The sequence below is a fragment of the Solanum verrucosum genome, unplaced genomic scaffold (genome assembly GCF_900185275.1).
Source record: "Solanum verrucosum unplaced genomic scaffold, falcon-dt-bn FXZP01000007.1, whole genome shotgun sequence".
NCBI classification, from domain to species: domain Eukaryota; kingdom Viridiplantae; phylum Streptophyta; class Magnoliopsida; order Solanales; family Solanaceae; genus Solanum; species Solanum verrucosum.
The window spans coordinates 3,092,925-3,112,095 of NW_026020177.1; the positions used below are offsets into that span (position 1 = coordinate 3,092,925).

Here is a 19,171-nt window from a genome sequence, read left to right on the forward strand (position 1 = left end):
TTAAACCTAGTCGAATCTTTAGTCATTTTTTATCAACCCTATAAGTAAATGTCATATGATGAGTTTGAGATTTCAACTCATTTAGGGCTTTGTTTTGATAGTATAAGTGCCCTCAAATGCCTATTTTATGCTCTAAACTGATGTTAAAGTGCTGATTTGCAGCTATGGAGGCTAAGGAGCAAGGCAAGGACATTACCAGACAAAAAGGAACTAAAAAGTTGAAGAAGTGAAGAAAAGCGATCGTGGTGATCGCCAAGACCACTCGACGCACCCCCTAGTGGCGCTTTAGCTCGCCCAAAGTTTCAGCGTGCCAGCCCTAGAAAAAATCAAGTTGGCAAAGAAATGGGCAGTCGACGAATCGCCGATCGGTTCCGTGATAACAAACTAGATCTCCTAAAGTTACAGGACTTGGGGTGCTGAGGACCAATGCAAAATGGCGATGGAAGAGAGCAAAAGGCGGATCGCCGAACCACTCGGTGAGGCGTGACCTATTCCGCCGAGTGGACTTTTAGGCCAAAATGCAGGCAACTATAAATTGGATTTTAAAAGAAGTTCTTAGGAGTTTTTAGTTTTTGGATCCCCAAGTTTTAGAATTAGAGTTTTCTCTTAGTTTTTGAGTTTTTATTGTGAACTTGGAGGATTTCTAAGCTTAATTTTGAGGATTTGAAAGTGGGTCTTTGAATTTAACCCTTGGAAAACATTGTAAAGACTTGGAGACTCTTACTCAGCTGATGGCTAATCAAGTTGGTAATTGTTTTTACCTTTTTATGATGTTTAGCTAAACCCCAATTCTTGGGGTGTGATCATGTGATTATGGGCTGAATTAGCTTATGGGTATTGTTAATTACTAATTTAACTGCTTAATTGAAGTGGGTTTAATTGATAGTTGTGTTTTAAACTAAGAATTGTTGTTGCAAATGCAATTCAAACTTAGAATTCTGGGCTTGCTTGAAAAAGAGGTTTTATAATCAAGGCTTTCAATTGATGATTGTAGTTATTGGGTTGATATGGGTTTAGCTTGAAAGAGTAAATTCTAAATCTGATTCTACCCATCTAGCTCGAGAGAGTGGATGAATTAAGATGTGGGTTGTTCTTATTTGCTAACCTTGTTGATGTTCGAAAGAAATCACTTGACTTGTAATAGTTGTTCAAGAGAAAGCTATTGCATCTAGAGTCTAGCCTACCCATTGATATTTAGCTATTTATTAGTAATTTCAATTACCCATACAATGAAATTTTCCTATAATCGATCACATCCCGAGAATCCGTCTCTAAATTGTTATTTCCTTAGTGTTTGATCGTATTGTAGCTGATAATTGTAAATCCAAACCCCCCCCACCTGACATTCATTGTCACCCCTTTAGATTTGTTTGTTTGTATGTTTTCGATAATTTATATTCCTATAACTGATTAGATCATGTTTGCACTTCATAATTGAATTTGAACACGTACTGCTCCCTGTGGGTTCGACCCCAACCTTTCGTTGGGTTTTATACTAGTTAAAGATCGTTAAAACCTAGAATTGGATGAGGTGTACTTGAAACGTTAATCATTATACTAAATATATTCTCCGCGAGTACAGACAAAAGATCACAGCTTAAGCTTAGTTGAACTACAATCATCTTCTATCTAAAACCTATATGTAAATCATGCCATATATATTCTTTGTAAGTTAAAAAAAATTACTGGTGAGAAGGTCACAATTTAAATCTACTTGTATTTTTAATTAGTCCTATACGTAAATTTATGTTATACTATATATATTACTTGCGAGCTAAAAGTTTAACAGCCAAGCCAATTGATTCGATTTTCTCGAAATCAACAAGTGGACTTGAAATCATAGATCTATTTTGTGATTCACGCGACTCAGACAAGAATCTTATATCATACCCACCCAGTGTTGTTCTGATTGAATTTCAAAGATATCGCTCGCTGTCAAAGAGCATTTTGTGAAGTGTTCTACTGCCCCTGTCACCTGAGATAAAGTCAACTGGAAATCTTGACCGGAGTTGTGGTGTGAGGATGATGATTTGATGATTCATTTGACAAAGAAGGGTGTCTTGGTTGCCGATACCGAGGTTGATGAATCATTCCACCTGGCAACATCAAAAGTGGAGTTTGGCAAAGGTCAAAGGCGAAAGCAAGGAGGAATTCCACTTTGGAAAGGAAAATGGCAGTTCCAAACGAAGGATCCTCGGACAAACTTCTCGGTGTCCAAGTTTCATAAAATTAAGGAGGTTAAAATCAAAACATAAGTGCTAACTTAATTAAATGAAGACAAGTACTATATATTTTGTGTTTATTATAATGTTCTCATACTTTAATTAACATTACACAAAAAAGTACTACTGTCATGCTTAGAAATCTATATGAAACCAAAGTACAGACATTTCTACTAATAATTAATATATCATAAATCCTTATAAGTTATTGTGGTGGTGATTTGGATCTTGAACATGAATGTCGAAAGATGTATCATCAAGTAAAGTCATTATCTCATCATCATTCAAGCTCAACAACTCAGAAAATAAAGGACTCCGTGGAATGCCAAATGAGCCATTAGCATTGTTCTCCATTGGCACTGATGCACTCATTGAGGGGATATTCGTCAAAGAGTTTATTTATGGTGCCATTGGAGGAATAAGCATTGGTGAAGACATTGGATAAGCCATTGGATAGGCCATTTCAGGATACCTTTGTGAAGATAACAAAGATGGAACCTGCGAAAGATCCTGTCACGACCCAATCCACTGGGCCGTGCGGGCACCTACATACTAACACCTAAGTAGGAGAACCCTCATATCCCAATAATCAAACATGCGGAAAAATTAAAGAAAACGGAGATAAATATACTAACAGGATTTTATAAATATGAACCTTTAAAACAATTTCGATTAAGACTTGTAAAGTAATTAACACCCCAGGGATCTAGTCTAAACATGTACAAGAGCTACTAAGAGTATAAAGCCAGACATGATAATGTAAAGACACAAGTCCCACCATGCGGAAGGAAAAATAGAAGCTGCTGGAGATTTGTCTTCGTCTTCACGTATGAAACATCACTGATCCTGCAACCAGACTATGCCAAAAAGGCATAGCAAGAGTAGTATCAGTACAAAACCACTCGTACTAGTAGGCATCATCCTTCATGACGACGCCCACCACATAATATAAGAATTCAACTAGCAAGAACATGAAATAAAACCACTCACTCCCCCACCTTTACTCTCTCTCGAATACCTCCAAATTACACTAGTACCCTTACTACTAACCACCATCTTAGTCCACCTACTTACTAGGTTCTTGATCATAGTCTAACCGTTCTACCTCAAAGAAGAGTCCACCATTGCAACTACTAACATCCGGACTAACCATTCATGACATACCCTTACCTTCTCTTCATCTTACCCAGTCCTTTCCACGTGGCACCTTTTATCAAGGCTTCCTAACCACTAACCACAAATTCCTTGCAACACCCGGACAACCTTTCACTTAAACATTAGAGACTCTTGAACCCCTGGCCATTCCCGTATTCCATCCCATTTTGGGACTTGCCCTTCCCGATTCATTCACTAATGAGATACATAACAAGTTTACTCAACATAGTATAACAATGAACTATTAGTCCTCATAATCATTTAACAATTCCAGAGAGATACAATATCAATTATCATTTACGAACAACATACAATTCCACAATTATCAAGATATACAATTTTGTCAAGTCAATGGTCCTCTTATGGAACCCAAACCCAAACTGTTAGCATACCAGAACGTGGTACCCGATCCAATGTTTATGCTGGAACGTGGCAACCGATACATATAATTTGTAACGACCCTAAAAATGAACTAGTGAAAGTAGAGCCTCACATGTGAGTTTGGAGTTGAGAACTTGATGAAATGATGAGAAATGACTGTGACGTCCGGAAACTAGTTATTTGAACTAGTGAGTTGTAAGGGTCAACTTTAAATGGTCATATATTTTAGCTCAAAATGAATTAAGTGGACCTTTACCTATCCAATTAAAGGTCTCTGAGTCCTCTTTCCAATGCCACTGAGTTTGCCCAATTCTGACCTTGGAGTAAAAAGTTATGCCCGAAATAGTGAAGCACTGTCCAAAAGGACGAGTTTAGACGGGTTTAGTGAACACTTTTAAGTTCAACTTTGTGGGTCCTTAATTCTTTTCCTAAGTTGAGTTACTATTATTCTTTGCCTTTCCTAGCAATTATAAAGCCCCTTTTTTACCAAAATTCTTTCATTTAAGTCACTCCAATTAGAATAAAGAAAGAAACCCACCTCCTCTCAAATATCTTTCTCTACAATCCTCCATTGAAGAAGGTCAAGAACTAGGAGTTAGTGTTTGACGATTTTAAGGTGGTTCTTTCTCAAATTGCTTGGGGATTCTTAGTTAAGGTATGGGGACTCTTTATCTTTGATTCCTTTTTCAATCAAAGAGCTAATTCAAAGTATTTTCAAAGTTCTTCAAAAATCCTAAAGTTCTAATTTCGATTCTAGCATGGGTTCTTGCATTAAAAAAGTTTTAAATGATGATTTATATTGTTATTAATGATTATTAATGGTTTTTAGAAAGAAATCCCCATGAACCCATGTTTTTCTCAAATTCTCTAAATTTCACCATAAAGTGGGTGTATTGATTTTGAGTAGATGATTATAGAATTGTGTTTAGTATGGTACGGGATGTTCATATATGGTATTATATATGTTGAATTGTGAAGAATTGATGTTGAATTGAAGGATATGAGATTTGAGCCTTGAATGGGAAAATAGTGAATCGGTGCTTATGTTGATTATTGGATTATGTTTAGCTTGTATTGTATAGCTAAATTCTACTATTATCTATGTTATTCTATTGTGATATTATGGAGAATGGTAAGATGACTTGATCTCTTAATGTTGCTATAATTGCTTCTTAGGTTGGATCCACCTTTGGTGGAAATGTTGCTTGTTGCTTTGGAATTATGATTGTGGCCATGAAGGGCATTGTATGAGTATTGTTGTGTGATTATATATATATGAGGCTATATGTAAAGTCCTTTATGAAGCTATATGTAAAGTTTTATGTGAAGCTATATGTGAAGGTATGATGTGAATGAGTTTTATGTGATCTTGTGATGATCCTATGTAAAGTGGATAGCATTGTGAGTTAAAGTATGACTTCTCTTGATGTATATATGAAATGATGTTTGATTATGAAGTATCCTTAAATGACAATGTTGTGACTTGGTTGGTAGACTAAAGTGTCCCTCCTTGTTACTTAAAGTCTTGAATGCATGAATGTGTGAAGTGGGCAGAACTAAGAAATGGTGCCCTTTCTATAAATGCTAAAAGAGGAATTCTAGGCCAAGAATTGAATCGGTAGAACTAAGAAATGGTGCCCTTTCATAAGTCTAGCTTTCCTAAGTAAATGTGAAACCTTGAAGTGGTGAACCCTAGGGGTAATGACCTTATTCTTGAGTGAAATGATAGACTTAGAGATGGATGGAGCCGGAACGGCATGAAAATCCTTATCTAAGAAAGTCAAATGAGCTATCCTTATGTGTCACGCCCCGAGCCTATACCCACTGGCACTCGAAGACCATCGCTGGCCCACAAGTGAACCCTTGGCCTGGCTTTCTTAACTCAACGGAATAACTCAGTGCAATGCAAGGTTTTTAAAACAACCTGCTTAAAATAACATCTGGCCAAAAAGGCAACTCGAGTCTCAAAATAGAATATTTACATATATACATAGATGAGAGACTACAAACCAACTGACTGACTGTCTATGAAGCCTCTAAAATACTGAGAGGGATGCTGGGACATGCCCCACGACATCCTCATAAAACAAAACTTGAGAGAACAAAATAACTGAGTCCTCCGGAATGCAAAGAGGCTCACCACTGACTCTGAAGTACTCAACTGGATCAACGGTGAACCGGATGCTGGCCCTGGGTACCTGTATCTGCATCATAATAAGATGCAGGCCAACTGACCTCAGTACATTGAATGTACGAGTATGTGAGCTGGAAAGCTAAACCACAACTCAAGCTTGAAAAGAGTACAAAGGAACTCTTACCTTGGCTCTGTTCAACTCATGAATAACTGAACTCAATATATAAAGCAATAAGACACATGCAATATATAAAGCTTGTAAAACAGTGTAAACAACTTAGCTTTGTTAAAGATAAAACAATAACAACTCAACTTTACTTATATAAAAGTAATATAACTTTAGTGGGAGACTCTTTCACCGACAATCACCATTAGGAGCCTTAGTGGTAATACAACGTTTTACCTCACGTTGCCCGAGGACCATCCTATACCTTGCCATCGATATAGGTTGCTAATGATACAACGTTTTATCTCACGTTGCCCGAGGACCATCCTATACCTTGCCGTGATATAGGAAGCTAATGATACAACATTTTACCTCATGTTGCCCGAGGACCATCCTATACCTTGCCGTGATATAAGAAGCTAACTTTACCAAGTGGATCCACTAGCTTAACTTTACGGATTCATCTAAAAAGTATGACCCGTTAACTCCCATGTTGGCTACATGGCTCTTATGGAGAGTTGAGTTTATAGGAACTCGTGTCTCCAATTTGGTGCTTAAGACTACTCCCAAAAATACTTAGCTCATAAGTGTTTTAAACACATTTTTCTTTATTTGAGATAATTACTCAAAACTTAGCCCAAAGGCTCTCTTGGAAATCGATGTTCCTTTCTTACTCAAATGTAAAAACATTTAAAAATCTCTTTTGGAAATACATAATTCCCTAATAACTTTCGAGAAATGAACTCGACTTTATGCTCTTGATTCAACTTGAAACTCTTACTTGACTTAACTTGAAACTCTTACTTGACTTAACTTGAAACTTGACTTAACTCTTTACTTGACTTGAAACTCTTGAGCATTAATGAAGTTAAACATTCAATAAAAACTCATGACTTAACTTTAAAACTTGCTTGACTCCCTTCTTGAACTTATAGACTCACCCCTTAACTTCACTTGACTTGGAAACTAACTTTCCTTGAATCGGAATTATGAATTCAAGGTGTTTGATCACATGATATGGATGAGTTCTTGATGTTTAAACATACCTTGGAGTGTTGGAAACAACTTGGGAACATAGGTACAATACCTAGGAACATGCATGAGAGAGTTTGGAAAGAATGGGAAAACTTGGCGCTCTTGGCGCTCTGAGAGGCGCGGAGCGCCAAGCCAAATACTTCAGAGATGGCCTGCTGGCGCTCTGAGAGGTGCGCCGCCCCAAGGGGGAAAGTTCAGAGTCCCTCTTGGGGCGCGCTGACAGGCGCGACGCCCCACCCTTTTTCCCCGAAAACTTGACTTTTCTCCTTAGTTTTCTCCAACTCTAAACCTTCTACACCTCAAGGTTTCCATCCTCAAACACTTAAAACCATAAACCTCTCAATATAACATAGATTCAACTCATAAAAACCACCGGAAACACACACCAAACCAACAAGAACTACAACACAACACAACTACAACTTCAACAATTCCAACCAACAACTTTAACAACAAATCCAATATTTTCTCAAATCATAAAAATGAGCTTGGTGTGTGGGGGAAAGGATCAACCCACACAAAGAACTCACATACCTAATAGGGATCACCCCCGACGATATCCACGACGATCTTCGACGAAAACTTGCTTCTTCTTCTTCACTCTCAAACCCTTACTTTCACTCCTTAAACATGAGGAAAACTGATCACAACAAGTCTTAAACCTTAATATATATCCAAAGACAAGGCTAGGGAAAAGACCAAAATACCCTTACAATTTTCCGGACAGATTTCCTGCCAACTGCCCAACTTTCAAAGGGCATAACTCGCTCATACGAACTCGGAAACGAGCAAACTTTATGGCGTTGGAAAGATCATTCCACGGAATTTGCAAACATAACTGGAACAACACCTAGATCATCCTGAGTTAGGATTTATAACTGTTCAAAGTTGGCCAAAAACTCATTATTTTCCATACTTAGCCAAATTTTCCAGATTTGAAATTTTTCACATTTTTCCAAAAATGGCTATTTCCAATTTCAAGCTTTTTCAAAGTTATTTCAAATTGTTGGATGTTACATTATGAACCTTGATTGACCATAACTAAGAAATGGGGCCTTTCTTGGGAAAAGATACTATGAGTTGGTTGAACTAGAAAAGGAACCCTCTTTTGTACATATGTGAATGAAAATACTCTATGGGAAACAAGGCTAGAACTGAGTGGATGTGGTTAGGATGGTGGCCCTACTTGAGCATGAGACTAGGGCACAATGAACTTCCTTGGACATCCCCTAAACCATGTGCCTACATGGGTTGGTTACTAGTTCTACCTTTGGCACGTAGAACAACCTCCACGGAGTAGGATAGACTCTGGATTCCATACCTAGCTAGTATGCTCTATGTTGGTTATGCCTATTCTCATCATGTGGGATGTGCACTCTAGTTATTGGATAGGTTCTACAACGTGTAAGTAGTAGTATGGGATGCTATCTACACATGGCACGAGTAGGCTTTGAAGATACTAAAGTGAGTTCCCTAAGTCTAACGACTATTATGTGAAAGTCCCCTTATGTGCTTGAATGTCTCCAAAATGGTTTCTTAAAGAATGTTGGTCTATTGATGTTATGTTGTAAAGGAAATGTCCTTATCTAAGGTAATCTTGGGAAACACTTAAGTGTGCTTGAAGAGGTTGTATGGGTGGTCACTTCTTGTCTCACTCAAGTGTGTCTTAAGGTTATATTAGGTAGAGGTCCTATGGTAATGAAATGACATGTGTTCTTTTAAAGTTAAGCATGGGTTGTATATGGACATATGTTGAGTATATGTATGGTTAGCCATGGTCTTATATGTTAATGTTGACTTGTATTATGTCTCTTATACTTGTAAAGGAAAGGTTTTATCAAATGATATGAAAGCATTTACTTCCTTGAAAATGTCCTTTTTGACATGTTTTTGCATGGTCTCCATACTTAGTACTTAATTGTGCTAACCCCTTTCTTTCCCTTTTTGGACTAAAGTGTTGGGATTTGGAGATGATGACATGGCATGGCTATTTGATAGGTTTCTAAGTGTTGAAGATGAAGACTTGGTGAGTCCTCATAGATTCGGGGACAATACCCAATATGTTCTTTTATGTCTTTTTAGTATTGTTTAAGTTGTGTATGGGATTAGTCCCGAATTTTGTACTCTAAAGTATTAGATGGTTTTGAGACATCAAGTATAAAGTCTAGAAAGTCTTCCGCTTGCTATTTTTTTTTTTTTTATGAAATGTTTTCCCGGTAAAGAAAGTTTTTAATTCCTTATGGTTTTAGTGTCTATGCGATGAATGAATGCTAAGAGGCTTGTATTAGACCTCTTCGAGGTCGAGTACACCATATACGACTACGAGGTGCTCCCGGGTCGTGACATAATTATGCTGAAACGTGGAATCCGATCCATATAATTATGCCAGAACGTGGCAACCGATCCATATAATTATGCTGGAACATGGCAACCGATCAATATAATTATGCCGGAACGTGGCAATCGTTCCATATAATTTTGTCGGAACATGGCAATCGATCCTAGTTAGAACGCAACATCCGATCCATTCAACAAACCACAATCACAATCATACAACAAGTGGTGATTCATGGTATGTAGTTCTTCATTCATACATAATGCTTCATTCAAATACACCCACACATCATAATACAATAATCGTCAACATATATCACGCAACCAAGAAATCAAACCATCACCTAGCCCTAGTTCATCGTCTAAGGTTTCTTCCTAGGATTTAATCATCTTTTATTCAGTGCACGAAGGTGTACACATAAATCTTATCATTAGCTTACATTATACTACGCAGTGAGCACAAATTTATAACTACTCAATTAATAAACCTACCCTACCTGGGCGCCAAGTAGCTGCACGGGATTTTTGGCTTCAATTCTTGTTTTCGGACTTCGTGACGGTGATCTTGACCGGAAATCCACAATCTATCGATCTCCTTAAGCTAGAAATCTCATTCTTTTTCCTTCCCAAGCTTAGAACAACTTTTTGGGAGTTTCTAGGGTGGTTTACGTCTAAATTAGGTGTTTTAGGAAGAAGGACAAAATAAGATTTCACGTTATTTATATTTTGTCTCACCTATCCCGCTCTGGCGCCAGCTTACCCCGCCGTGGCACCGCTGCCCTAGCGGCATTTGGCCCGCCCTGGCTGTAATAACCCATAAATTTTTTGAACTAAGACTCGAACCATTCTTCGTTGTGCGTAGGATTTTACCAAGGAATTTAAAATTTCTTAAGTATTAAGGTCAGGTCACTAGATATAGAACCTTGAGTTCCAAAAATAACTAAATTGGAAATAGCAAAATCTAAAATTTTGCAAGTTATGCTTAAGTTATGAGTTTTGGGTCAACTTCAAACGACTATAACTCTCAGTGCAGGATGAGTTAGGTGGGCTACAATATGGCTAATGAAAGGTCTTAGAATTATCTTTCCAACGTCACCGAGTTTGCAAAATGTCGAGCTCATATGAGGGATATATGCATGTTTGAAGTTAGGTTGTCCAATTAAGGAAAGTTACCCGAAAATATGAGGGGTATTTTGGTCTTTTCCTTATCAAATCAGATTAATTCATTTTTAGTAAGGCTTTAAGGTTCTAATCCTATTAGGTTCAGTTTTATAATCCTAATATATGCCTAGGGTTTTAGTTGAGAGTTCAAGAAGAGAAAAGAAGATAAAAAAGGAGATGATCAAAGCATTCGTTCAAGAAATTCAAGATTTTGTCAAGAACCTAGTTCTTTGAGGTATGTAAGCTTCCATAGTGTTGGGTTCATTCATCCACACACCAATCATGAGTTTCTTTTGCGAATCTATCCATAAATATTGAGCAATTTAATTTCTTGATAAGTTCTTGATAAGTGTTCTTGAAGTTTCCTTATCGATTAAGTTTTGATGTAAGATTCTATTGGGTCAACTTAAAACGACCATATCTCTTAGAATATAAAGAGTTACGTGAGACATAACCTATTAAATCAAATTATTTGAATCTACTTTCCAACACCATGATTTTTGCTTCAATCCAATTTCTGAGTAAAAAGTTATGACTATTTTAGTAACCTATACAGTGCTGTTACGAATTTAGCCGACAGGAAAACATTAAAAAGGGTTGTTTTTGTTTTTTTACCTCAAAGAAAACCTTAAACAAATTTCTTGACTAATAAAAGGCTCAAAACAATCAGATTTTCATCTTTTAATCCATCATTCTCTTCTCTCTCAAACCCTAAGGAAAACTTAAAGTAGAAGACTCCATTCAAGATTCTTTCAATCTTTTTCAAGATTCTTCTTCAAGGTAAGTTTTCTCCAAGAATTCCATTACTTATAACTCAAGTTCCTCCATACAATTATGAATCACTAATGAAAATAATAAATCTTGGCCATAGAGATTTCAAGAAACTAATTCAAGAATCTCAAGAAAGGTTTTCTTGATTGTTTACCTTTAAGCTAGGGTTTCAAGGCTTCTAATCAAGTTCTTCTTCAAGATTCTTCAAGAACCTTATTTTTTTCAAGTATGTAAGGCTATTATAGTGTTGGACTAGTCCGTCCTCATGCCCTACATCTACTTCCAAATCAGTAAAAGAGAAATATAGGATTCTACCCCTAGACTTGAGTATTCTTGAGCTAAGTTGATTTTGAGTTCTTGAATTCCTGATTCTTTTAAAATGCTCTATTCCTAATTATTGAGTTTCTATATTTTTATTGAGATCCTTGAGTTGATTTTCTCATGTTTATAATTCAGTATGAACCCTATTTTGAGTTATATATCTTGAGAAGTTTTCTAAGCCAACACTTGAGTTTTAAAGTGAGTTTTGAGGAAGTAAGTATGAGAATGAGAAGAGTTGTATACATGAGTTTCATAATGTTCTTTAGACCCTTGATTCGAGTCGTTCATGCTCATAAATTCCACATGAACACCATACATTGAGTATCTTCGAGAGGAGTAGCATCTTCGAGTTCTAAGTCTTTGAGCATTGAGTTCCTAATCCTTTTGAGATTATATTCCTACTGATGGGACTACTACATGTTACCCATGAAGCCCTTGAGTTGAGTTGTTCATGCCCATAATTCCGCATGAACCCTATGAGTCGAGCAGTCTAGAGATGAGTATTATCATTTAGTCTTGAGTTTTGAGTACTGAGGTTTTTTATTTCTAGTAAGATTCCTAAGTTGAGTTGTTCATGTTAATAATTCCACATAAACCCTATGATTGAGTTATAAATTTTAAAAAGTTTTTTAAAGCCAACACTGTTCTTAACTGAGTTTTGAGAAAGTAAAGATGAGTTTTGACAAAAGAGTTTCTAAAACATGATTAGTATGACAATTGAGTATGCCATCAATGTATGAGCAGTATGGTATCCAGATATACCATCAATGTCTATGCAATATGACTTCTCGAGTCATCAATGATCATATTATAATATTATTTTGAAATGTTTTTGAGAAAGAGCATAGTTGAGTTCATTTTCTTTAAAAATGATATATGAGAACTAAGTACTCTAAAGAGTAAATGTTTTCACATTTAAGATGAGAGGAAACTAAGATTTCCAAAAGAGTTTTGAGTTGTTTTGAGTACCATCTCTTTTAAGAGAAAGATTTTTGAGTAATAATCTCAAACCACATAAAAAGTTATGTTTTTAAACATATGAGCTAGTATATTTTGGGAGTAGTATTGAGCACTGATATGAGGGAGAGTTCAGATAACTCATAGCCCCATCAACCATATAGCCAACATGGGTAGAAAAGGGTCATACTTTTTAGATGATTCCTTAATGCTTTTTAGCATAGACTAGTGGAACCACTTAGTGAGTAGGTCTTATACCCTGACAAAGTATAGGACAGTTCTGGAAGCGTGGGCGAGATGTTGTATCATCACATAGCTCATAGTGATGGTTGACGGTTAGAGAAACTCCCACAGAGATATTTGTATTTTTATATACACAGAGTTTACTTGTATTTCATATATAAACAAAGTTTATATTGTATCCTCGCATACAAACTGAGTATATTGTATTCTTAAATACATTGAGTTGCTTTCTACTGTTTTAAAAGCTTTTCATATATTGCATCTCTTATTGTTGCTTTATATTGAGTTAAGTATCCAGAGTTTGAGTACCAAGAGTCGAGTGTCTTATCATTGAGTTGATCCTTATTTCACTGCGTTAAATATCTTATTATTGAGTTGAGCCTTATTTTACTGAGTTGAATATTTTATCTTTGAGTTGAGTATCTTATTCCTGAGTTGAGTTAGTTGAGTGAGTTAAGAAGATGTAAGTATGTTTCCTTTTATCAAGTTCAAGCTTATGTTATACTTTAGAATTCCCCTTACATGCTCGTACATTCCACGTACTGAGCCATTTGGCCTGTATCGTTTCATGATGTAGATACAAGTATTCAGGGTCATCAACAAGCACTTCATTGATACCACATGCAGTTCGAGTTAGCTATGGTGAGCCTCCTTGCTTCCGGAGGATTTCATTTACTTTTCATTTTTGTCAGGATGTCGTGGGTCTTGTTTCGACTTCCATCTTTGTCAGTTAGAGGCTTCGTAGATAGACTGTAGAATTTGAGAAGTTTGTTTCATTTATCTTCTTAAATGTATTAAAGACTCGAGTGCCTACTGTTGGCTAGTTGAATTTTTATTTTGAGTTGTTCATTTGAGTTAAAGATTTGCAAAGTTGAGTTTTATTGGATTTTATTCAGTTCTTAAGCTTTGTATGCTTGAGTTAGTCTTTCACTTGTAGTCAGCCAGGATGAGGGTTCGCTTGGGGACCAACAATGATTCTCGAATGCCGGCCACGTCCAGGGTGTAGGCTCGGGTCGTGACACTGGCGGGATAGTGACTCAGTAATTTCCCAAAGTTTTACTTTTCCTAAATAACGACAGTTGGGGTCGTTATAGATCCACAAGTGGAACCGTTTGAGGAGGAGTCCTCAAAGGGAACATTAATTGAGGTACTTGAGCAGGATCGCTTGAAAGAGCCATCAATGGAGAGGTCAGAGGAACCATCGATGTTGGAGTTACATCAGGAACCAAATTAAGAGGAGCCCTTGCCCTCTTGAAGTTGGTCCCACTAGGTACAGTAGATGGACCAAAAGAGGAATCTCGGATAGTACTGGAGCATCAACAAGGGCCAAAAGAGGAGCCCATGACATGTTGAAGCTGGTCCCACTAGAATTCATCGGTCCAACAATAGGTTGAGCAACATTTGATATAGAGCTTTCTTCGTGGTTTTTTCTTTGATCCCATCATTTATCAGCTTGAGGTTTTTATTGATCACATAACAAAGATCGTTGAGATCTTCTGGGTGCCTACTATTGGGCATCTCTTCACCATTCAACAATCCATACATCTGGTTTGTATACTCTATTTTCATGTTTTCCTTCCTTACCTTCTCAAGTTCATTCTTAATTTTCTCGTTCCTTTTCATGGTTATCTTTTCTTGTGTTTTCATGTTTTTTGATTTCTTCTCCTCTGGAAGATCGATAAACTTTGTAAAGATACCAGTAGCAGCTTCATGATTTGGAAACAACTTAGGTTCATTATGGTAAGGGCTATTGACTAAGGTAGCCAATTCAACATCGCAAAGGGTGTAAAGTTCACGAGCCTTGGTTAAGAATCCCTCTTGTCGTTTTCTATATGACTCTCCTCTTAGTGTTATTTTCCATGAAAGCCAGCTTCACTTTCTTTCTAACCATGGTTAAAAATGAGGAAGAGGAGGAGAAATGGATTTATTATTCTTATTGTTGTTGTGTGTTTCTTTGCTAAGAATTGCCTCCTGTTTATAGGGTACAAATAAATTTTTGAATAATTTGAATTAGAGAATGCGTAGTTGTCATGGGTACTATTTTGGCATAAAAATAAATGAGGGTATATTTGATATCAAATTAGATTCCATCATCTTGAGATTAATGTAGTTATGACTCTAGTCTTATGTAGAACAAATCTCTTTGAGTCTAACTTTTCTTATTAGGAAAATAATTTAATTGATTTAGATCTAAGTAAGTAGTATCTATAAAAAAAAATGCCTATAGAGTATTAACAAATGTTTTCTAATGAAAGATTGAAAATTTGTATATTTTAATTTATGGATGTAAAAAAGATAAATATTGAAACAAGTGAAAATTGAAATATTGGCCAAGAAAATTGAAATATTAATTTTAATAATATTTAAATAATATAATACAAATTCATTTAATGATTTATAAAATTCAAATATTTATTGAATATTAAATGAAGATATGTGTATGATTATTATCGTTGCAGTGCTCATTAAAGCACATTATAATTTTTTTCCAATTTTGGAAGAAACCATATTTAGTAGAAACTTTATATTGATTTCAATTATATTAAAAATCAAATCAAGCTCAAATTTTAGTTATTTTTTTTTACATTAAAAATATTTCTAAATTAGTTTCAAGGCAGATCTGTACATAAAATAATTACACTTGACACCTACAAATTATTGTGTTTAAAGATATTGAGGAAAGAAAAATAGAAAATTATTTCATTTTAGAATAGTATTCAATTATATTATAAACTAAACCATGCTCGGATTTTGTTTCTTGTTACATTAAAATTAATTCTAAATTATTTTGGACGCACATTAATCTATAAAATAATTGCACATGACACTTACCAAACTAATGTGCTTTTGTTTCATTTTAAGGATTGTACTCAAGAAGAAGAGGAGGAAATAGTCATAAATTGTCTTAATAATATTTTATGGATTTAAAATAGACATTTTATGATGACTTTTCTCCATTTTGTTGTGATTGAATTATGAAATTCTGTAAAAATTATGTTGGCTCTGTTACAAGAGCTGAAATATATCATTACTTTATATCCTTAGATTAGCATGGAAATATGGAGTCTATACAACATATCAAAAATAGTAACTCTCGATACTCTAACATCTTAAATAAGTGCACAGAATTGATCTGCCCTTATCATGTTGTTTTATTAATTTGTTGGATGTTGTATCCTAGTCGGACTGTTTTGTGATTGTATCGAATTTGTGATGATTAAATTGTGTTTAAATCAGTCTTATTTTTATTTTCACTGTGCCCGATAAATATAGTGACAACTTTCGTAAGGACAAATCGTCATTTGGTTGAGAGTATATGTTGTGAGGGGTTTGTGTGGTGAAGCCTGAGTAGTCATATCTCGAAGGGATGTATGAACTTGCTCGGTGATGAATATGGTGACATTTTTTTCAGGGTGAATCGGCGTCTTTTAGGGAAGATATGATTTGTTTGGTACTAATAAATAGTCTTGCAATGAAGAAAGAAAAAGTGAGCACCCCCTCAAAATTATTGAAAATGAATACATGATGGGAATAATCTTGTGACAACTCTTTGACTATCTTTGTGATTTTTGACTCATTGGTGGTTATCAAGCATGATATCATTTGTTCTTGTGAGGAGGTAAAAAATCAACCATCTTGATTAATTTGCATGTCATATGTGGTGAGGTTGTTGAATAAACTCTTGTATTTACTTGTTCCATCTAGAACTTGTCCGGTTGGTCTTGATTGCTTTTAATTGGAGAAATGATCTTAGCCTTTCTTTGTGATTTTTGAGAAGCCCACTATACCTAAAAGCCCTACCATTGCACTAAATGTATCCCTAGTTGATCCCTTTTGAGCCTAATAGTGTTTCTTTGACAACCACATTACAAGTCTTACTCTTTCGAGAAAACAAAACCTCTTTTCAACCCTTCCCTCTTTGAACTCCAAAAGTTGGAAATTGAGGCTAAAAGCCTAAGTTGGGGGTGATGAAAATCTATAAAGGTAATGCTAACCACATGATGGCTTGAATACCCTTCGCCATAGAGAAGACCCGTAAAATAGTAACCTAATCGTTTTACGTACTGTAACTTTTAAGAGTTTTATTCTATTTTCGTAAGGGGTCCTCCTAAGGATGTCATAAGTCATATTTTGAGTAAAGAAGAAGGATGATGTTGTAATGAGGATTAAAAATGTGTTGCTAATAAATGGGTCTTAAAACAAGAAAGAAAGTAGTTAGCTTCGAAATAAATATTAAGCTAGTAGTTTTGAATAAGTTCCATGAATTCGGTGAAGGTTACTTGGATGCTTAAGGGTGGGGGAAACAACAGTGATAACTCATATTTTGACTTTACTTAATTTCTAGTATGTAAATATGAGTTGTATGACATATTGATCAGTCTTTAAACATAGTTGTGTTTTGTGACTGGTGGAAATTGGAATTAATGATTACTTATGATTATTATATACTAGTTCTGGGCACGTTCGCACATGCATAATTAACATATGTCATTACTTAATGTGTACTAAAAACAATACTAACATATACCTAAACATGCTAAACTGCATACATACTCTTGAGTATTTTAAATCAAATTTATAGTGTACAACCATGAAATTTAAAGGTGATAAAAGGTGAATGAGATGATTATTCTAATTTCGACATTCAGTAACTCGACATGTTTTTCCATCTCTCAAATTTTTAGCTTTTATTTGCTATTAGTATTCTTGAATTAATATTTTTATTTAACCAAAATGTCATGATATAATGATTTTATACACTACTTTAATTATAACTAAATAATTGTAATAAATTTTCACCTTTTGCTCATAATTCTCTGTAAGCTTTCTTTCCACGGTTCACAAATATGATCATTCAAGGATAAATGCACAAAAAATATGTTGCTATTAATTTGGGATCCTATTAAATTTAGATAATGGCTATAATTGTCTCCAAAAGTCTTATATTAACTTTTTCATGGATTTACTCTTTACTATCAAAGATACGGAGAAGGGCCTAACATGCTCCTCAAGTATTCGAATTGGTATAAAATTACCCTCCATCCACCTTTCGGCTCTAAAATACCCCTGGCGTCCACCTTTTGACTCAAAAATATCCTCGACGTTAATCATTTGACTCATATTTATCCTTATTTTCAATAGCATCCTTAAAGTAAAATTATTAAATATTTATTTATTATGTTGCTTAATGTGATTTCTCAAATAAATAATAAAAATGATATTTTTAAAAAAATTATTTTTTTATAAAACAACATATGATTCATATTTTTACCCGATACACTTGAAAATAATATTAAAAAAATAATCAATTTCACGAGATCTTCATATCAGCCTTTTTTAAATCAACCCCCAATTTATAACATAACCCAACTCATAAATGGAGATCCAACTAAAATTCATATTCACCCCAACCGATTGTCCATCTAAAAAATTATTTTTTTTCATTAAATAAAATTTTCTATCAATTATCCAAATGTCTTGTTCATTTTCTATTTTATAACTTTTTTTAATCTCTTATTCTTAATTAGGATATCCGGGACTCAAACTTGAAATCGAACTCACATGTTTATATTCTTTTAATTTGTATTATTGTTATGGTGGGATGAAGGTGAGGATAAGAGAAATAATTATTTTTATTTTATTTTGAATTTTGGGTACACACAAAAGAAAAATGTAATATTCATACATATTTGCTTAATTAAATTATTTTTTATTAAACTAATTATTTTTGTATGAATGCATCGTTATTTTCCTCCTTTTTTTCTCTCTTATTTTTCATAAATTGAAAAAAAATAATTAAAATGGTAAACAAGATCCAAATAGAAAAAAGAAATGGAAGAGATAGGAAGTGAAGGGTGGGGGTGGGTGGAGGTGTATAGAGTAGATGCCTAACCTTTTTTATTTTTAATTTACTAGAAAATTCAAAATCAAGTCAATCATGTGAGCTTATATATTAAGTACTTTCATATTATTTTAACGGAAAAATTGGCTAAAATGCCCTTAAACTATATGATTTGGTACAATATTGCCCTCCATCCTCCTAATGAGTATGATCCGTTAGATATAAGGGTATTTTTGAGCCAAAAGATTAACGTCATGGGTATTTGGGGGCCCTAAGGTGGATGTGTCACGACCCAGACTGTCGTGATTGACACCCACACAAACTCTTCGGTAGGAGAACCACTACTACAATCCAAACCAAGCAAATAATCTAAAAACTAAGGCATTTAAATCAAACACTAAGGAAATAAAAATAGAGTTCCCATAAACTCTAACAAAAGTCTAACGATA

General features: G+C 35.0%; 1 pseudogene; it reads right to left on the reverse strand.

Moving 5' to 3' along the window:
* Positions 1–2,420: 2,420 nt before the first annotated feature.
* On the reverse strand, positions 2,421–14,771 carry LOC125829061 (uncharacterized; annotated as a pseudogene).
* Positions 14,772–19,171: the final 4,400 nt, after the last annotated feature.